The 22,500-nt window shown below is 46.3% G+C and overlaps 1 protein-coding gene across 3 annotated transcripts in view; it reads right to left on the bottom strand.

The window, feature by feature from the left end:
• LOC125954790 (breast cancer anti-estrogen resistance protein 1) overlaps positions 1–22,500 on the bottom strand; it is a 96,312-nt gene that overhangs the window by 61,662 nt on the left and 12,150 nt on the right. Inside the window, exon 1 of one of the 3 annotated variants that reach the window (XM_049685393.1) lies at positions 55–186. The exons of 1 other annotated variant lie outside the window; for it this stretch is intronic. The gene's annotated coding sequence lies outside the window, so the exon portion shown is untranslated. Of the gene's footprint in view, positions 1–54; positions 187–22,500 lie in introns of those variants that run through there. One more of the 3 variants, XM_049685391.1, reaches the window with a different exon arrangement.

Raw genomic sequence — 22,500 nt, 5'->3', positions numbered from 1 at the left:
TGCGTTCACATAAAACATTCTTTGAACAATCGTGCTCTGCACTTGATGAATCACCTTCGATACACTAACGCATTGCCGGTGGACACGGTAAGAAGCCTTTAGAACCAAACACTGCCATCTAAACGATGGCGAGATAACTTTGCGCAACAAACAATCGCTGCGGACCACTCGGAAACACGTCCAGTCCGAACAACGAACGACGGATGAATGGCCGCGCCATCGTGTTCCACGACATCGTCACCATTGCTGCGCTTGTCTCTCTGAAACGACGAGACTTCAAACTCTCAACAGGATTTGTTGGATGTACCCGGCAAGGTATTAAAATTGTAATCAATTCGATACGGATATTGCTATCAAATTATATATGACAGTGTTCTGAAAAATTGTCCAATAATAGTTGAACAGTAAAATACCTCTTTACAATAATTCAAAATCATTTTGCTCTTGGCTTTTCAAAAAAAAGTTACAAGCAATCCAGGAACCGGAACGTGTAAGCCCCGGCATTGAGCCAATGGTTAAATATAAATCAACAAATTTAAATGAAATATGTTTCGAAAAGCGCATGATAACCCTGAACACCAAAGACAAACCGCCTAAGATGTTGGACAAAATATTTATTAATACTAATTATTCAGGCCATGCCAAAGCCTTGAAATGATGTGCCAAAGAGTCACTTCAAAGAATTTTAAAATGATTCTTAAATTTGATGCTTTTTGCCACCATTTTTAACATAGTAAAATTTATCTATTAAATTGAGGAAGAAATCAAAATTTTACAGCCTTTTTAATGGTTGCAATTCATGTTTCATAACTCTGTAGAAGTGTTTCTTCTTTCAGATTTTAAGCATTGGTGTTTCATGTTTTGTGTTGGGTAATCTTTTAGTATATTTTGACGCCTGTTTCGTTGTTCGTTCATTCTCGGTTGCGCAAGGAAAAAGGGTTAATCATCTTGTTGCTACAAGTTCAAACGTAACACTGGACTGCCGAGGCTGTGCCCGAGCATAGCCGAGATGAGCTCGGAACAGCCGATGAACATCAACATGAACATAACTTCAACGCATTTCTCGCATTTTGGCTAAGGAAATTGAGTTTTTAAGCGAATCTTTCTCTTCGAAGCGCTTTGCTTGTGTTCATCCGGTGAGTTTGGAGAGGAAAAGACTACAAGCTTTCTCACTATGTAGCCGGTCCCCTTGAAAAGCCGGTTTCTCACCCGTTCATTCGTTGGTGTCTATTGTTTTGTAATTCCGAAGGTCGTCGTTTCCGCCGGTTACAGGCCGGTGCAGTGTGAGAATTGGAATAAAAATAGATTCACTATCTCATATCTTACCATCAAGCTTGATAACATCCAAGACAACTAGACAATGATTTAGATAATTGCTTGGGCAGAGGTATGCGTGGCAAGGTGCAACCGCGTCTTGTGACTCACCTGAGTGATACCGTTGCAAAGGATTTAAAAGTATCTGTCCAGTCTCCTGGCACCGAAGCAAGCTCTGTTTGCCATTTTCTCATGTGTGGTTCGCTTAATGATCGGCTCGTAAAATGTCCAGACAGGCCTCAGGCCAAAAGGGATCTCTGTTTGTTTTGCTTTGCCCATTCGCCTTCTCTTAAAGCTCTCTGGCATGTGTCTTGTGAAGAGAGGGGTACCAACATCGCATGTCTCTGCCGCAAAAAATATGCAAATTTTTATGATCGAACGTCAGTTTGTGAGCCCATGCTGCTGCAACATCGTCCTTCTCTCCCTAGTAAAGCCACAACGGACAGGCACAGAGCTGCTACTTCCACAGAGTTTTTGAGAAAGAATATTGGGAACAACGCTCCATTCCGTAATGGCTCGGAATAGTTTTCCGACATTTTATGACCCAACACAGCAGGGGGCCAATGCTGGTCAAACCGAAGGCACCCATCCCGATGGCAAGAAGGTTAAGTGGCGAACCAAAATCCAAGTTTATTGCCAAGACGAGGATTGAAAGCATAAATTATTCAATGGCAGTTTTCATTTACCCTCACTTCACCAGTCCAATCGAGTCGGTACCGAGCTTCGTCGTTCCGGAACTGACCTGTCCTAGACGTACTTTGTTGGTCATAAACCATAAACCAGCTAGTGGGGTTAGTTGGTCACCAAAAGACACACAATCGACCTAACGACAACGATGGTCCACCCGAACGAGGCGCAAGCGGAACACTACCCGAAATCTTTACAATCTCAAAAGCATGTTGCCCCGGAACTTGGATGGCACGTTTCCGGCCCATTTTCGTGTTCCAACTTCGGCAAAGTTGGAAAGTTTGAATGACCTGAGGAGAACGCTTTTCAAGAGGTCATAGTCGCCGTAACGGAGTGGAGTTTGCTTTCTTCCTTGTATTCTTGATGATTCCATAGGTATTCTCCTTTTTGGCGATTGTTACAAAACGTCCACAAACACAAGCAGAGAAGACGAGCTTCCGACAACTCAGGCTGACTGTGTGGAGAATATAAACAACCGGCTCTTCCCATCATTTAGCGCTCCCTCGAATTCGTTTGTTTACTCCTCGGGCCCAACAATCGGGAGTACTGTTTGGCTGACGCGAACCATGCGAAGGACACACCACGTTGCGAAGAAGACTTTTTCGTGGCCAATCCATGGACCTTCAGAATTGACCTTCTGCGTATGTTACAACGGCGAGGAGGTTTTGCGACGAACAAAGCCCCTCCAGGTCGTGGAGTACAGTCATTAATGTAATTACATACATGTGCGTGTGCTCACGGAAGCGCGAATAATAAAGAAGAACTTTCACATGCAACAGACCCCCGCTTAACGAGCGGCGAACCAGGTAGGTTGCGTGGCAAGGAATATGTTGAAAAAAGGCAAGTCTGGACACTCTTTCCCAAAAAAAAAAAAGAGAAATGGTGAAAGAATTGAGTCACACGGTTGACGCATAAAAACTCCACGATCAGTGATACGATGGCCGCATCGAATTACGTGTGCGCCATGCAAGTGTAAGGTAGCCAGACAGTGTGACCTTTCCTGGGGTCTTCTGCTCGTTTTTACATCCCGGTTTCACTTGAACCTACATTAACACGATGTTCGTTGTCAACCGTATCGAAGCCCAACACGCTTCTATGCCCAGTGTTCAGCGTGTTCCACTTTTATTTGCTAATGAATTTGTACTTTGTGCACGTTACTCGTGCGTTAAGTGTCTTTGGGGTTGAACTTTCAATTCGCCTTTACAGGCCAAGCAATTGGTTGGACTCAAGCTTTCTTGCGGCATCAGTTCTTTTTATTGCTTTTTTCAATTTAGCAAAAACCAAAGTAAAAGGCAAAATTAGTTCTACGCCTTCAAACTGATTGTTGTTCGCGATGCCTCGCAAAGTGCATGCACGCGGAATGAATTCTAGAAAGAATTGCCCAGGCCACATCGGGCGCAATTGAATGATTTATCGCTGTCGTCCGCTCGGATGCTCGGGCACGTTCTGTGGTGCAAAACAATTAAACGCCTCGAGCAGCACTTTTGAAACATGGACACGGGGGTCGCGCGGACTACGGCTGGACCACTTTGCCATCCCGAGAAACACAATCTGATGAGCAAAACCCCACTCGAAGGGGGAGTTGGATGGCCACCAACCACCGTCCAAGATTGTATCGAGAGAGCGAGTGCAAAAGAGCTTCATTCTGGTGCCAATTGGCATCCTCGGATCTCGGTCCTTGGCATGTGCACACAAGACGAACCAAAATTCCAAGCTGTTGGATGCTGCGAGGCCCCGAAAGATTTGCCGTTTCTGATTAACGCAGATGAGTTATGGAGTCGTGTCACTTTACGCACGTTTGCAGACCACAGATAAAGATGCATTCGCCACATTTTCCATTTCCGTTACCGCGAGGTATTTGGTGCAATCGCGATTGGAGTCGTTTAAAGCGAATTCACTTGTGGGGTAGAATCACACCATGAACACAACATTTCTCCCTCAATCTGGAAGGTTCTGGTGTGTGAAATTAAGTCATAAGTAATATTGGGAATCTTGTAATGGAAAGAACAATGAGAGGGGTTCTTGCATGGGAAAGCAAGCTTCCTGGTGGATCCAGTTATTGTGCAACCGGTTCTCAGACAGGCCAAAGAGACACAAAAGCCATTGCTTGCCACGGTTCGGTGCGCTTCGTTTGCTGCAGACGGTTTCAATTTCACCATTTCCATCAGCATGCTGTAATATTTTTAAAACAATTGAGAACACGGAAAACGCAGCAATGTTGTGCAGCATCTGCAAAATAAAATCAATTTTTGCATTAAAAAAAAACATAGCGTCCGCTCATTGAAAATCGCTCAGAATCACGAAGAAATCGTAAAAAGGGATCCATCTACCACACCACAAGCAATGGCTCTTTGTTTATGCTATCGCAAGACCCCTCATAACCACTACGAAAGACATGGAAATAAGTGCAGCGCAATTAAAAGCATGCAACATGTGGACGCCACACTGCTGTGTTGGGATTTTCTTAGAAATGCATTTGAGAAGACGGTGTTCCAAGCACCAAACAACACAAAAAAGATGCTGGATATTTTCGCAGAATTTCCTTCTGCAGAAGAGTAAACACGGTTCTGCGTGTTTATCTACAGAACGAAGAAGTACCGAATTGCCGGAAGTCTTGAGTGAAGCTGTTGTTTCATTTAACGTGGCTCGGAAGACGTGCTCCCTGGCGAAAGAGAAACACCTCGCGAAGGAAGACAGCGAACAGCAAAATAAAAAAGATTATTAAAACTTGAAACCAGCAAATGGAAAAAGCTGATTGCCATCATATTTCTCTGACGTCCTGTTTCCCTTCGTACCCCGTGGGCTGAGGGTGAAACCAGTGAAAACCCCTTTAACAATGTAGCCAACATACGTAACAAACCGTAAGCAGCTTCACAGCATTGGCTTCCTGGTTACCTCTCCCGGATTCAATTGCCCGTTCGTTGCTCGCTCCCTAAACTCATTAACTGGGAGGGTGGTGGAGCTGACCCCATGATTACCACTCTAATCCCCTTTTGGACACACCGAAACCACGGCCAATCGCCACGGGCACACGTGCTTTCGGTAACCATTCCATGATTACATCGCGCCTAACGCCGCCGGACAGAAAAAGGGTTTTCGGTATTGAGTGTTACAACACCCGTATGGACACCACGGGTCGTCATCACCATCACCTCATGCCACCTGCGCCTAAGCCGCGAGAGGGAGCTGGCTCTAATGAGCAATGGCCCCGTCTGTCCGATCTGATGAACTGCATCCGAACAGTGCGCGATGTTACATGAGCAAATCATATCGGGCGACTCCACTGAATGGTGGCCCTGAAATAGCGAAAAGAAAGTAAAATGATAAACTGTCAATTCCCGAGGGGTGGAGGAAAAAGTTGCTTGACGAGATGCTTCACAATAAATGTGAAAGAGGCAGCATATCCCTGGGGCCATTCGCTGACACCTTTCTGGCGGAAACGCTAGCACTGCAGCGAACTGGGAAGCAAGCAAACCGCAACACCAACCGCGACCATTCATCAACCTCATCCTCTTTCGGCGCTCTCTTAATGAATCGAAGGTAAACGGTTGATGGCGTGGCAGAAGTAGGAACGTAACCTAATTGTGCACGTTGATGAATTGCAATAATGATGCGCACGGGTTCAGATGCTTTCACACCGTCGTCTACTGGATATGGGTGACGACCGCCATGGCTATGCCGGACCATATGCATTTTGCCAACATTGCTACATTACCACTATGAGCATACGAGAAGCATGATGCAATTACTTGCGCACGAAGTTCACTTCCACTTCTGTAGCAGCGATGACGATTCAGAAACCGCTGAAGACCGCGGCCCAGTGGCAGCTTGGTGGCTTGATACGTCCTCTGGTTGAGCGACTGGGACCTCGCATGGTGCAACCATATTCGTCTTCATCTGTGTCGAGCAATTCTTCACAAATCGCCATAATACCGACCTCCCTTCGGTAGCCTTCGCTACTTACTGCGCGTCACGCTGTAACCAGTGGAGGTATTTGCCAGCATTTAGCAAGTCTGGACCGTGTCTGCGATATGACCGAGACCGAGGAAACGAAAGAAGAAACATTCCTCCCGCAGTGATTGATTACACGCCCGGCCATCGTGGCTACAACTGGGCCACACTGGCTGGCGGACATTAAACCGATATTAGAAACCGTCGTCCACAAAACAGGAAACTTAACGCCGGCTTGAGAGCTTCTTGTGGCAAGTTTCCTGTCGGTCTGCTGCGAGTCGTGACATGATCCTGATTCTTATCAGATTTATTGGAGCATTTTTTTTTACTTTGCTTTTCGATCCATCAAGCGAGACCCGCCGCTTTGCTGCGAGAGCGGCAATTAGAAGTCGGTCAAAAATGGAACAATCATGTCCTCGAATGGAATGGAGCGTGAATTTCAAGAGGAAGCGATCCGAAGCGAAAAAAAAACCTTAGCCAACGTTTTTTACAGTAAAATCCCATCATATTCCTTCAGCCGGTTCCCGGAGTGAACTGGATTTGCTGGCGCTTCGTCAAAAACCTTCCTGAACTAATCGATAGGCGTGTGCGATGATAGATGGGAAACGTTTTAATGGTGAAGTGTTGCATTCCGGTCTTCTGGGGATTGGCCAACCTTTTTGGGGGGCTTCAGATCTTTAGCGTCATTTTCCTTAAATCCGGCTAAACTCTGCTAAACTGTGTATTCTTGGGCAACATGGACCCGAGCAACGAGGTAGTGACTGCGCTGAAAATGGGCATTAATTCATCAATCCATCATTCCGCTGCCGAAGTGGCAGGCTTGGTGGAACCGGCTTGCGAGTGATTATAGTTTTTAAAACATTCGCTCTGTTCGTCGTATTGCGCCACCGGTGGCCAATCCCTAGTTCGCACGGCAACGTTTGGACGCCGAACAGATACATCAATTTCGCGACTTCCACGATTCTTTCGGTTGATGAGTGCAGCACAAATGCTTGTTGGTTGCGCTGCGGCGCCATTCTTACCTAACATAACCAACGCGATCATGTGCGATCCATCTTATCCGATTCCCACCACTTTTCGACATTAAATGCCATTTTGAAGGTCTTCGGTGTTGATGTTTTGTTCGCTTTTTAGCTTGACGTCCACGCGCACGATTAACCTCATTTACTGCTTCCAGCGTCCTTACACCTTTTTCTTCATTAAAAACGTTAAATGAAACCGATCAACCTGCCGAGTCTGGTCGCGTCGCGTGATCTGACCACCGTGGCCGCCGTTGCCGCCAGTCTTCTGACTTGCATCGCTCGCGACGTCACAACATCTCTCTCACTCGCGGTGGTTGTTTGCAGAAAACCTTGGCAAGGTGATACTACTGTGTGTAGGCTTTGGCGGTGGTTTATCTTTACAGCACACCACCATCACCACCCAGCGCAATAAGGGCTGCGCCGAAAAGCAGCATCGGGATCGAATTTTATTGGCAGCTGTAATTGCAACTTCTGTTCGGTTGAGCTAAATGTCAAATGAATTAGCGGTTTTTTGCTACGCCACCATTCACGCGCTGCACTCCTTTCGCCAGCCTGCTGCCATGGTGCGACGGCGCAGTTATTTATGATTTGTTTGCGTTTCAAAAATCGAAAAAAAACATAGATTTGAAGGACGTATCCAGGGTCCAGTGGGCTATGAAATGCGAGACCTACTACCTTCGATTGGACAAAAAGAGGTAAAAAAAGCGATACCCTTGGGGCGATTGTGTAAGATCCTGTGATCCAGCGTTAATGATTGAATTTTTAAAATTATTGACCTGTATCAAAAATCCTTCAAGATTCTATGAATGTTTGCTTTTACCTCAAACGTTGGTAGAAGTTCTTCTGGATACGACGCGGCTGCCGGCTTTTTCGTTGCATCACAGGAAACGAACGAAATGGAAACAAGACACAAACATCAAACATGATAAAATGTAATCACCATTTAGTGCGGCAAACATATAAATTCTTCCAACGTAACAAACGGAGGAATTCTCCAAGATGCAGCCAATTTGCCATCCAAGTGGATGCCGACCTCGTTCCGGCCCCCTGATAATTGTTGCCGGACCGCTCACGGCGCACGCCTTTTGCTGTCACCTTTCAAGACACTTCCGCCGGTATTTAAGCAAGTTCAATCGCCATCAAATGGTATGCCGCCGCCTGAGCGCTAAAGATTAGACCTAAACCGGCATCACACCGGCCGTGCATCCGTTTGCAACGTCTTCTCGGTACACGACTGCTGCTATCGACGACGACGACGACGGTACACAATGCAATCCACTTTGGACTAGCCTTCGTCTTCCCAGGTTTCTCGGGGATGCAAGAACACTCCCCAACTCTCTGCGCGACTCGTGCCGTGTCGTGTTATGGCCGCAAATGGAAATGTGGACGCTGTGTTGTGTTACGCGGCGTTGCGATCCGAGATCAACAAACCAAGTACCGATTCGTGCCTTTGTTTTTGTTTGCGCAAAAGGAGGTTAAAAATGCACGGTAATGCACCCATCACCACCACCACCACCACTACCATTACGGTGTCTTGACCCAGGAGAGCGCACTGACACCGAAAAGGTCAGCCACCGTCGATGGGGGAAGGGTTGACCAGCCCGGACCCGACTCGACCACATACCGTGATGTGTATGCAATTAAATGCACGCAAAATTTACATTTTGTCCCCATCCCCCCCGAGGGTGGTTCGCTAGAAGGCTAAAAAACGATTAAAAGTGGTTCAACAGTTGGCGCAGCAGAACGGATGGATCACGCTGAAAGCTAGCTAGAGCTGACCAACACAGCCAGCACACGACGACTTCGTTCGGCACTTTGGTGGGAGAAGCTGCAAAGCATAGAGCGATACTGAAGAGAATGTTAAGGAGTCACGGTAACATTTGTTTGCTTTCTATGCAGCTTATATAGACACCGAACACGAAGCCATCTGGAGAATATCGACAGAAAAACTAGGGATCGATTCACCTACGAAACCTTATAATTACCATTTCGCATAAATTCAGATTTCTCAATCCAAGATCAGAAAAAGGGTATTTCATAATGATAGAGATGATCCTCAAAGCGCTTTTGGTTAATCCTACACATCGAACTAGAACCCGAAATTAAAATTCCTTTCCATGTTCTTGAAAATGCTCAACCAATTCGCTGAATAACGTAGTGAATGCATGAAACAGACAACCCTCGATATCTCGAGATCAAACATTACGTCCACATAAAGAAATGGAGAATGATCATCAAGAGACGAGTTTAAGCGAGTGGCTGCCGTCCACAACAGTCTCCTTCAATAACGCCGCCGCCGCTGACGACGACCACGAGGCACGGACCCGGGTTGCGCTAATGAAGTTATCAACAACCTCCGAAAATGTGCCCGCTTACGCCTCAAGACGCAACCAGACGTGCCCGACGACACCGGATGCCGCACGATAATTAAGACAACGATGATTATTATTAAGAGATGATGGCCGGTGTGCCCAACCGGGGCGCGGGACGTGCAGTGACACAGCGATACACAATTAGTGCAAATTAAAAGCGATTTGTTTGTGACCGCCGATCCGGTTTGGTGCCGAGATTTTTCGTTCGTTCGCAAAGCACGCCCACGGACCGGGGACCCCGGTCGGCGGCGAAGGTGTCCGGAAGCGCAGGCCAAAGTTAAGCAACTTTCAGCTCCTGGTGGGTGGGGACCGGAGAGTGCTGATTTGCGTTGTGATGGCAGCGAAAAGTTCGCTTTCCTAAAGTTATCTGCGGCGAAGCGTCAGGCCAATTATCAATCCCTCTGAGTCTTGGGAGTCCGTTTGGCTAGGCCACGGCATGGCACGCTTCTGGCGTGTAGGTGGACCACCGGTTTACCACGCAAAAAGGCACTCACGAACTTCTGGTAAGTAGCAGAGGCAGCATCTCGCTCGGTTCAACCAACTGCTGAACTTCGTGTCAGGAGAAACGCTGCGCTATACAGGGCGCTCGTGGTCAACGGAAGGCGCTACTGGACTTGTTGGGCACGTGGGCGTGCCATCGTGACGCGTATCTGCTACTCGTATCTTCACCGGGAATAATTGGTTTTGCTTTTAGTGAAGCATTTTAATGACCACATACCCAAAACAAACTCCGCCACGCCGCCGCCGCCTATCAGCAGGAGCGCGCCAGTGAGCTGACATTAAGCCAGTGGCGTAAATAGACGCTTGCGTGGTTTCGAGAATCTCCGAGGATTCGGACCCATCAAAACCGAGTGTTTGTCTTGCATTGTGTTCTCTGCCGACCTGATGCACACGGTTGGTATCACGGCGTCAGCACTAATTGATTCATCTGCCGCCACCGTAGGCCCCTGGGGAGATTCCGACGAAATTATGGACATTCCGTGGTGTTCGATGTGGCCCACTGAGCTAGCCTTACTTTCGGAAGGGGTATACCGGTGTGCCTGCAACGTTTCCTCGACGTCGGCCACCGCTTACGCAATCAACAGCTGAGACGCGTACGTGTTCTTGGGCGTGCTTCTCACGCAAGTTCCATCCACGGCGAGCGGTGAGATGTGCCCGTTGTACGTTCCATATCAATTCAACCAAACCGACGCTAGCTGATGGCAATATGTGACTCGGAATTTAATTATCCAATTAGAGCCATGGACCGTGGACCGTGGTCCTATGATCTTTTGATAAAAAGTGTTCGGATCGATTTTCAAACATAATGTAAACGTTGTTGCATTTTGAAATGAATAACCATTTTTTGAACTTAAAAGGTGTTGCATAAAAATCTGTTCTACGTTTCATCAAAGCACTTGTAGTCTGAAAATGCTTAATGATTGAAATTATTTTGAAACAATTGCATCGCAGCCATAAAACTTTCAAGTAGCCTACCTTCGTTTGGTAGCCAGCATCCTTACACAGTCGATGTCTGGACGGTCCTTCATCTTGCCGTCGTAAAATGATCAAAATAATTCAGCGAAAGGACTTTCAGCGTCCGACCATTCTACAGATTTCTGTAACCAGCAGCAGCACCTGCCTGTTGTTAGGACGGTCAAATAGAATTTAATTAAATTCATTATTCATGTTCCGACCACGCTTTTACTTTCAGTAGTCGGTAGTTTGCCTTTGCGAGAACCATCTTTCAGAAGAAGTCCACTATCTTGTCGACGCAATGGTAGTCAAGGGTTGCACCTCAAACGAAAGTGATGCACTTTTTGCCAACATTCTCGAGAAGCGGACTTGGATGGCCACCAAGAAATGACTAATTTCATTAATTACAACGGCAGCAAGGTAGTTCTGAATTGTTTATCAAGGGCTTCAAATACTTTTCCTTGAAGTGTTTTACTCAACAAATATTTAATGAGTTACATTCCAATCAAAAATGATATTTTTTTAAGATCAAAGAACTTGCTATGCTGAGTTGAAGTAGGATAAGAGAGTCCAGGTAATGACGACAATAAACTGCACAACACCTCATACTGGCTACATCATAAAACAACCTGGCTTTCAGCCCTCGGTAAGTAGCAACATGTGAAAATAATGAACGTAATTTACCACTTTTACAGCGAATATCATTAACGTTATTGCCGCTACCCTCGTCCGTTTTTTAGGATTAGTGGAAGAACAAAAGTTGCGGTTTCTTCAACTGGAGTATAATCAAACAAATCAGAACCTTACTTACTACCCAATGTTGAGCGTTATGCTGTAGTATGTTTCTAAAACCCTTTTTGTTTCATGTGCATGTGCCCGCTTCTCTCTCATGCATAAAAACAACCTGCAGTACAGAACAGAGTGTGCACTTAAGCTCCAGCTTCATTGCCAATAAACCAAAAAGCCACGGTCAAGCCTTACCGCCGGGATAACCGTAAAAAGGCGCACCTAAGAACAATGTTGTCGAAAGGGTAAAACCGGCGTCAGACAAAAACCGGGCGGCCCAGTAAGTCGGTTCGAAAGGGGGAGATCTCTCGAGTGAAGTCAAACCACATTTGACACAAATTACAAAGATCGTTATTTAATGTCATTTCTTTTGGTACCGGTACCGCTCCACGACACAACCTCAACCTCTTTAATCATACGGATGATCTCCACAGATCAGATTGCGTGCTGAAGCCACCACAGAACGTCGAGGATGAGCAAAACCACCGGAAATACAAAGGCAGAGGACGGGAGTCTTTCCACAAAATGGCCAAATAAAAGTTTTGCGTTCCTTCTGATGTTTTTGCGGATGCTTTTCCCTCGGTTTCCCTCTGCTTTTTCGCTTGTGGAATCTCTTTGCGAGCTGCACTCCATGGGCATGCGGACACGCGGCAGCCAGACAAGATAAGTCTCATCACTCATTTGTCGACGGAGCAAGCCTTTTTTATGTGTTATGTTTTCCTCGTGTCCTCGAGCATGGCCCTAACCATGACCCTATCTCTTGTGGTTTGTGCGAAACCAGAATTTCGCTGCTTTTTTATGGTTACAGGCTGGGTAGGAAATTGGTTGGGGACTAGCAAGCCACAATTGTTCCGTCGCCAGCGAGCAACAAAACCCGTTAGCCTAGTTTCGTTGACCGCGTTCATTTTCTTTTCTGTCTTTTTTTTTTCGCTTTGTTTGCTAGCGGGTTTGTCTCGTATACCCAGTGAAAGTATTACCACAAATGATGAATTACATTTGAGAAAATCACGGAAATGTTCTATCCAACCAGTCGGTTTGTCCATCTTGGCGATGATTCGTTAGAATAACTGCTAATGCATAAACTGTGTTCAGTGGAAAACATAACGAGCTTCGGTGATCATTAAGCGTCTTCTAAGCGAAACATTTCAATAAATTGCATCGTCCAACCAATGCCAAGAGAGAGAGCGAAAGAGATGCACCTGACCAGATTGATGGGTTGTTGTGTTGAATGCACTTTTGGGGAATTCAATGCTACCATTTCCAAAAACAGGCCAGTCGCTCCCCTGGCACAAGAGAGCCGCTGTTCCAAAGGTGTCAAATTGGCTCGAGTAAACCCATAAATAAAAGCAGCCAAAAGCACCATGTAAGCCGCTTCGTGCTACTGTCCTGAGCTGTTTGGCCCAGATTCTTTCAACGCAGAACCCTCCATAGGACGGTGGCAGACGCACCCGATTTTGGGGACAGCAAGCAGCAGCAAGTGGTGATTTAACGTTCGACGGATTTCGTTCCGTTTTTACACATCTTCTCGACGACAAAAATGGCACTGGCGCTGCCTGAGACGACGAATCAACTAATTTTATGAAGGGAATCCAACCTGGCCCGCCCGTCGCCATCACATTGGCTACCATAAAACAATGAGAAGTAAGATTAAAGCCAGCATAACCGAGGCTAATGTGAGGGAGAAGCAAACACTGCTGACAGATGACATGCATGCTCCCCTCCTGTGTTCAGTTTCTTGCTTCCTCATAAACGTAGACATTAACCCAAGAAAAGAAATGTCCATTCCGGGCACATTTCGGCATCTTTACGACGGTTCTGCTGCTGCTCATCTTTCCGAAGTCTTTCGCTTCGTTCCTCATGTTTTTTTTGCAGCAAAACTTAAGTGCATCCAACAAGAAATGCTTCCATCAAACAACGGTCAAGAATCGGGGATGCGCGCTGATGGGTTTTCGGGATCCGCAACCGGCATTTTGCCGTTTGAAATCGGAACCGGACCGTTGTACCTCGTAATTCGAACAAAATTCTTCGTGGTAACGCAACCGCCGCCTTGTCCACTCTATAGGTCGGCCTGGCCTGTGCACATGTGAACCACACATGGTTTCTAATGGTGCATCGATTACACAGCACCGTGCCTTCGGTGGTATCGTTATTTCAAACGAGTGGAAATACCCAAACAACCGAATAGCATCGAGATCGAAAATATAATTGGGAATCAAATAACCATCCACTTGCGACAGCTATTTCTTTAAAATATCTGTCCAAATCGGCAAAAGTTCAAAAGAGTGGTGCTCAGCTTTACTCCGCGCAAACTAATTGCTTCGACGAATATCAAAAGTCTAATTGTTTGTCAGGCCTCCTTTAAGAATATTAATTTAATCAGCTCACGTACACGTTCACGCAACGTTCGCATCCTTTCTGTTCACACAACCACACCACAACATGCAGAACCCTTTAAGTTTTGTTCAATTTGGATCCATTGCTCTCCACCAGCCAGCCGCCAGCAGGAGCAGCAGCTGGCAGCATAAATAATGCTCCGTAACCCCGTTCCATCCTCATCCGCTACGTCAGACAATTGTTGCGCATTCACGTGTCAGGTCACGTGCTTCGAACGGCGGTTCTTCTTCAACACCCAATCCATATTGCCATAAGATCAACGCGCCTGTCGTGCACACAACTCTACGCGGCCCTTTCTTCGACGGCCAATGGGCTCTTTCGGCGGGATAAATTGAAATCATCACCCGCATCATTTTATCCCTTCCCGTGCCATACGGTTTGTGATCAACTGGTCCCCCCAAAAACCGGGGAATCGACACACCCGGAATGATATCGTCATCCAGGACCAACAGAACCTGAGGCAATCGTTTGGCTGCTATGGGCGCACACTCTTCCTCTCTTCCGGACGGAATACCAATTTTTCTAAATTAGTTAACCCACGCTCCGCTCCTCTCCTGCTGGGACCTCGTTGGAGAGCAGGATGTTTGATTAAGTCCGCTGGGTAATCATGGTTGCCCAGCCGCTATAACGCTTCTATCCATTCAAAGCCGCCTCTGCTGCTGCTGCTGCCAACGATGACTTTCCAATTTAAATGCAACCCATCCTGGGGTGGAAGAGTGCGGAATAGCGGGTAAACCATTTTCCCTACGTTTGATCGAGAGCAATGGACAGACGATGTGCTCACTCTTTGGGTGTGTGCGAGGGTGTAGAGACAAAAAAGGATGTTCACGGTGTGCGATGTTTGTCTGGGACTGTACCGGGTGTCATAGATGTCCTTTGCGAAGAGTGAGAAGTCGCCATCGGGAAAACGATTCTGTTTGTGACGAGTGACACGTGACTGGAGTGGAAAATTTTGAGCCGGTCTCGCAGGATCGTGAAACAAAAAAAACATGTTCACACTACAGTTCGAACACATGTACGTGCACATGAAAACCGAACGAAAGCAGGGAGATGTAGCAAGATTTTTTTTCTATTTTACAATTGCTTGGCGTTAGAAAACATTTATGGTTCCCAGGAGAAAAATCTGTGTAACCGTTATCAGTTTCTTCTCGAACCATAAACCGTTTTCTATCATATCATGTGTTTGGACCATATGTTTTAGACTTTGAGGAAATTTTGTTTTTTGTAAATAACAAAAAAAATCGAAATTCATTTTGAGCATTTAGCTTATCTCTTATTTTTCCTCCTGAGAAATCTCCAAATGTTCTTCTAAACACTCGTAATGAAACCCAACCAAAACACTGAAATATGATAGACGATTGTGCTCATCTTTCCAGCGATGCTGCTGTTGCTTTTTGGTCAAAATGATATCAATAAAAATAAATGATTTTCTCATTATCATCCATAATGCATGAATCGGCGCAGATTCCGTTACAATGGTCAAAGTATACCAGGAGCACAATATTGCCTTCTATGCATAAATGGCCAATGGACAAGCAATAAAAGCAATTATGACTCTGCCAAGCTTCTTTCGCAAATCTCGGCATAAACAGCCAAATCACTTTCACCTTCAAAAGCCACAGCAACGGTGGCGCCTAGTTTGCAAGTCAAGGATCCTCAATGAAAGCAAATTCCTCCGTCTCGCGATAACGGATCCAAATTCGATTAATATTTATAAGCTTCCAGGTCTTCGGTTGGTAGGCCATTTTGTCTGACGTTCTGCGATGTGCTTAATTCCACGCGGACCGAGCGAGCACAGTAAACCATCAATCATCGCATCTCGAATGTCATTATTTTCCCGCAGCAAACGCACCACTGATCTAGTCTCTTCCAGCAACATATCGGTGAGTGAAGTGTTTGTCTTTCAAACACCAGTCAACGCTCTCCTGGTGAGACTGCCACTAGATCTCGAGTTTGGTTGTTGAGTGATGATAAGCAGTGCAGTGATTGGAGGCAACCTTTCTGTCATCCCTTCCGCCCGATTATCGACCCATCGATACCCGGCCTCCCGACGCTTCATGGGTTCGCTGCCACGGCCACGCATTACCATATGCCATCATGAAGGAGCCCTCGGAACTTTGGAAAACCGTTGCGTGGACGCTGCTTTCCAGGAATAGGTTCCAAAAACATCGACAACGTGGAAACACTTTATTTTTATGTTTACGACGACGCCGACAGCTACGTGCAGCCGGACCGTTTCCACGGGAATTTTGTCGACGAACCCGAGGGTGTACGATGAGATTTTTATGAGGCCGCTCACTAATGTGATGGTCGCTGTGGTCCGTGTTCCCTCTCCAGATGACCACCGTAACCATAGTTACCTCAAACTACGGAGAACCCTCCAGAGAAAGGCATCCATAGCAGCCTTCAAACATGAAAATGGTTCCCATTTTTGCGTTTCCATGGAAACTTGATGGTTCATGCCTTGCGCGTCTCTCGGAAACCCCGTTCGATGTGCCAAATGAGCCGGAAAACACCGGGAATATTCCGAACCATTCGCGCCCCACTTAATGCCAAATGGCAAACGTGGTGTGCGTTAAATGCTGATGTAGTGTGAAACGTATTTTCCTCATTCTGTTCGCTACCGGTATTCGGTAGCTAAAAATGGGTCAAGCATCATGCTGGTTTCATGGTTATGCTCCCCCTCCCCACAGTAAGGACCAATGTTTCATCGCAAATCAACCCAATGGCCTAATAACGGTGCTAACTTGAGCGACCCCGAACGAGCAGTACGTGCCTTATCGACGAAGGAAGTGTCACACATCTGGCGTACAAGGACGAAGCCACCCCCGGCCCTGACAAGCATTCACCAAGGATTAATCGTAATCCTTGCAAACCTGAGCCGCTCCGCTGTTGCTGCAAGGTGCTGGCACAAAAATCCCTAAGCTAGACAAATTCTACATCATACATCTTGTCGAAGGAGCAACATCTTGCAGCGTACTGGACCGTTCAAACACACTAGACTAAACAGCCGAAAGAACGGAGACCCTGAAGAAAACGAATGTTTTCAGCTTGCCGGCAATCCCGTTCAAGCCACTAAAAGAAACAGATTTCCAATTCAGCAGAAATAGGCAAAATTGCGGACACAATTCCTTCGACCTAAACCCTGCTCAACCCAATGCCCCATTCTACTAGGCCTCCCAGAAACGCACCCGACGATTACGGGTAAAACAAACGACTACCAGCGGTTGCCGCAGCCTGCCTGGAGTACGGTTGACTTCGGCTCGATGCATAAATCATCCGCAAGAACAGATCCCCGTTCTTGCCAAGGGTTAGCTCGGACGAAACAACAGAAAACAGGAAATCGTGCCCAACGCCGGGCACTCGGAAACTACCAGTGGATGGTTTACGCTAATTTGGAACCATAAAGCATTTGCAACATTTCGAGACGAGAACGCAGAAGACCTCCCTGACTCCGAGGCTCAACAATTCCTGTATGGTTTTGAATGTGGTTTTGATTTCCGAAATACTTTTGCAAGAGCTTTCTCCAGCAGTAGTTCGGTTCACTGGACGCTGTCCATCGACGAAACAGTGCTATCTCGCAGCGCATTCAGTGGCACATCCTGAAAATGGTTCTTCTTCGTTTCGTGATTCTTGGCTGCGTGTTCCTTCGTCATGTCACTTTCAGCACGCCCAACCTCACCTCTCCCACAGTCCTTCCTTCTATTAATGATATATGTGGTCGCATCCTTGTGAGGACCAGAGTGGTATCATCAGGAACTCGTGTTCTCTACGAGAGTCAAGTAGGGTTCTACTCGACCTTACCACTCAAGTGGGCGAACCAAGACGAACAGAACACCACTGGTATCACATTTTTGTTGAAACATTGAAAGACCACTTTCCACAGAAAGATCTTAGAATACTTTCGACCAGACAAGACAAAATAAATTTGAATATGTATGGTTTTTTTCCGATGACTTTTCAGTGGAAAAGAAACCTAGTCTAAACATAAATACTGAGAGAAGAGCCACCTCTGGACAAGACATTAAGCAGCGCACATGCATTTGCACAACATCGAAACATGTTTCTACGATTTCGTGACATCTAACATAAATTTCCCTCGAGTGAACAATGGTTAAAAAGAAAGCCGACTTGTACCGTATTTTCGAAATGCAAAATCATGTTGCTCACTCTCAAACCCATAGAAGTAGCCCTAGTTCTCGAGAATCTCTGTTAAAGATTACGGAAGATTTCGACCTTTTCGACACCGTAACCCGATTTGACTTCCCTCTCCACCATTTAGGATTTAAAAGTTTGAAATCAAAGTAGACCCTTCAACAAAGTGTCCTTCAAACTTTGCAAAGATTTCAACTCCCATTTTTGCTAGTAAGCTTCCCCATCTGTTTAGACCGGCGGCGGAGGGTCTGGTGAAGTTTTCATTCGTATTAGCGGCTTTAAAAGGACTTTCTCAAAGTCATCCAAACTCCCTTAAAACATAATTATCAAAATGACCGAAAGAGAGAGAGAGAGAGAGGTCAGTCAAACAAAATTGAAAGTCAGATTCCTAATACTGCTGCTGTCCCGTGGTAGGCAGCATTCTTTCTGGTCCTGATTGCCATGTTTTGCCCTTTTGAATTGCAGCTCCCGCGGTTTGTGATGGCAAATGAGGAAAATATAAGGGCTCAACATAATTTCGGAAAGGACCGTGCGGAATGGAGCACAAAACAGAACCCAACAACAAACCCAACGGTACCGTTGTGTCCCAGATGTCCTTTTTGCGGCATCGTAATTAATAATTCATAACATGGCGCCAGCACATGCACAAGTGGGTCTCAAAGGTTTGTCTTTCCGTGACGCTGACCAGTTATTGTCGTTTGTCGCGCGATCGCCGCCACGCTATCCTTTTGGGTAACCTTTCGCCGCTTTCTGGACTCACGGTAATGCCCCGAGTAAAGTCCCGAAAATCTACTCCAAAAAGCCTCCGCTTGGTAAGCACCATTTTCACGCGCTTTATGGTCCTTCCGGGAGCTGTTGGTGGTGACGTTCCCTTCCAGGACTCTTTTATTATGCTGGAAATCGCCACGACACCAGTGTGCTTGCCAAACCAAACAACACAGCGAAGTGGCATCCTTGGTGTCCGGTGACGATGGATACATTAACGGGAAACCACCCCAGGACAAGCCACCGGAAGGAGGAGCGCGTTGGCGAGGCGTAGAACCGTGAGCGAAATAAATGTCTGTTCAAAAGAGGAAAACAACACCATTACCGAACCACTTCCATGAACAGCAGCAAAATTAGTAGTATATCACCGATGGCTGCTCGTTGTTTAGTACGCATTCTTGTGTTGCGAACATAAACAGCAAGTCACGTATGGTACACGCGTCGTCCTGTTTTCGTTTTTGTCCGGAAGCACATTTTTATCGTCCATTAACGGAAGTGTGCGAAGCGTGTAGCCGTTCGCCCGTTCTACTGACATCTGCCACGTGGTAATTATCTTTTTTGGCGGAGCAATGCTGAGAAGCAGTAGTGATAGTGGCATAACATCTGTTCTGGAACGAACACTTAACGTTGGATGACACTTTTTGGCGATGTTATCCGCTACAAGAAGCATCCTTTAACGGGACTAAGGCACTGGTTGACTATCTACGAAAAGTGGCGTTCTAATAACCCACCAAAAACTTCTAATCTTTATCGCACTAAACACACGTGTGTTTTTTCTATATCTAAACCAATCACGAGTAGTTTAATTTAACGCGACTCTCTCAAGACCAACGGTAGAGCAAAGTTCACAACGGAACCGTTAACCTCTTACCCCCTACCAGCCGTGCCAAACAGTTTCCTGGCCGACAAATTGTCTTATCATTAAGGACGCAGGAGAGAAGACAAAGTTTGCCGAAACCCCTCCGATAATAAGAGCTTGAAAGGCCAACAGTAAATGTCGTGCACTCGGCCTTTAAGCTCTCGTTTGTAATTTGCGGAAAACTTTCCATGACGACAAAAATGCTGAACCTATTAACAGACAGCAATTCATGTTGAGAGTTAACATTATGGAGTTTGAAAAGTTTCTTTGAATTCCTTGAAAGACTGTCTGCCAAATGGTTTTCATCTCAAGTTCAACTCATTGTTAAATCACACGACGAAAGCAACGAAAGGGTTTCGTCGCGTAACAAATTATGCATTTATCACTCGATGGTGTGAAGTGTGATGCTAACGGCCACCATAGAGCGAAAACCATTTCCGGAGAAAATCTTGCCCACGATGTCACTGCAACGGTACAGCAACTTTTGGTAAGAAATGTAAAATGTTGTTGAATAAAATAAGCCAAACGCGCTGCTGGCTCCCATTCACTAGAAGGAACCTGGTCACAATCAGGAAGCGACGCCATTCGTTGGCATCAATTATGCAGCAACCGGTCCGATCCATCGGCGGAGCGTTACAGCGATGGCTGTCTGGGTTTAGGGTCAACTGCCGACTGTGCAACGGCATAGTACTGGACAACAAGCGGAATGAAAACTATCCCATTGTGAGGAAATCATGCTGGTAGTGAGCACTTCATACTCCGCAAGAGAAGGAGCCCGCATTAAGCTTTAAATATCCCACTGTGATCTACGCGATGACCAGTTTAATCACTAAAGTGAATTCGTGAAGCTAGTTTTATGAGCAATGCAGCGATAGTTTTGGGACCAAAAACCATAGCTCAATGCATTTCGGCAACTAAATGATATTTGCTCATTGCAACAGAGGCCGCATCATGAAACGATTATTTACCATCGGCACGGTACTATTTCGCATTGCAGATGTCCACATTCGCTCGCATCCAGCAACGACCTTCGATGTGTCATAATTAATAGGTCATAGTATGTTGCAATCCTGTACTCCGGGAGCACGAATATAACGCTCTCCTTTGGCGAGTTCACACGCTGATTGCCGATTCCCGGAAAAGCTCACGATCCAATCGTGCGGCCACACTTCCCCAACCCAACCGGACGTGACCATAAGCGCCAACGCGGCCACATGAGGACGAATCGATCGAGCGCTTCTTCCGAATTCTATTTCCGTCCGGGCGTGACCGTAAATCTCTTCACCGGAATGAAACATTCATCATCCTCCGTTTGCCACTGCCAACGGGCTGGTTACAGTGATGGTCTCCTTCACATGTTCACCGACTAGAAGGCTTCATGTGCTCCTTCAAGATGTCAACCACGACCGAAAACCAACCAGAGCGAATCGATCGGCCACAAACAGGCAGCCACGAAAGCCATTCACAGTTGGTTCCGAGGAATTGGAGTTTCTGTCACAGCAGCAGCAGCAGCAGCAGCTGGGGCTCGGAAAAACTTTGCGATTTCCTGACTTTCGGCGGCATGCGTCGACTTTAGGTCGAGACCGTCCGAGAACGAGTGACACACGCAATAAAGTAACGAAAATTTACGCTTATGGATTTGTGCTGTCCTTTGGGGAGGTGATTAAATATAAGTAGCTGATTTACGAGCTAGCATGAGCTCCGACAGCATGACCAACCCCGTGAACTGAACTGCGAGCCAAAGGGCTGCAGGTGCAGGGTGCGTATTCCCTCCAAACAAATAAAAATCCATCATACCGACGTAGCACGGCAGTAGCGGTATAAAATCATCGTGAGTTAATACGGATTATTAACATTATGCTGGAAGGCGGGAAAGCAATCTGCTTGAGGCCATTCACCAAAGGAATGAATGCATAAATGTCTTCTGCCCTTACAGACATTGCATCATAACCTGGTGACCATCTTTTACTGTACGAGAAGCGACCTCAGCTTGATGGCCAAGAATAGCACAATCTGTTCAAGACCGATTACATGACATTGCTCCCACATCTCCCGTTATACGGTATTGTCGTTAATATGTTGCTTTCTTTTCAATTTCAAAGACGCAAGTCGGATGCTGCAGCTACACGGTTATCTACAAAGGAATGCCACTCGCAACATGAATGCGCTTTGCACATGCCAAAATGATTAAGTACGCTTCCGGCGAATGCACCGGCTTGACCAGTCGCACAAGGCATCGTGAATCATGGGGCAAGAATCTGCCGCATGGCGCCAGGGCCGCAAAGGGCCATTCACGTACGCCAGCATGGCATCGATGCATAGTGGCGTCGCTCGCCGGTGATACGTGATACGAAAAGAGCTAAGAACCCGATCGCGGAAAGCTGATGACTCAGTGTCCGATAGGAAGGGCAGAACATGAAGTAACGCCTCTGTTAATGGCCGCTGGAGTGCAAACTTTAGATGGTTATTGCAGAAACCTTCTGCTGTATTTACCTTTTGCCGAATGCGATAACGCACCAACCGATTTACAACGTTCAATGTGTATCTACTCGAGGAGAAGCAACAAAGTTGTTCGGAGATATCGGGATGCAATGAAATATACAAGCAAATGTTGTGTGCTCATGGTAAACTTCTTACCATTTGCTAATACAGTCGCTATACATTGAAAAAGACTCTCATCATAGCAAGCGAAACAGTTCAAGGTTCACGTGAATTGTGTCTTGCCATATTACCCCAATCG

This window comes from Anopheles darlingi, chromosome 3 (assembly GCF_943734745.1).
Source record: "Anopheles darlingi chromosome 3, idAnoDarlMG_H_01, whole genome shotgun sequence".
NCBI classification, from domain to species: Eukaryota; Metazoa; Arthropoda; class Insecta; order Diptera; family Culicidae; genus Anopheles; species Anopheles darlingi.
Note: the sequence above shows the minus strand (reverse complement) of the source record. Positions and strands in the feature narration are given on the sequence as shown.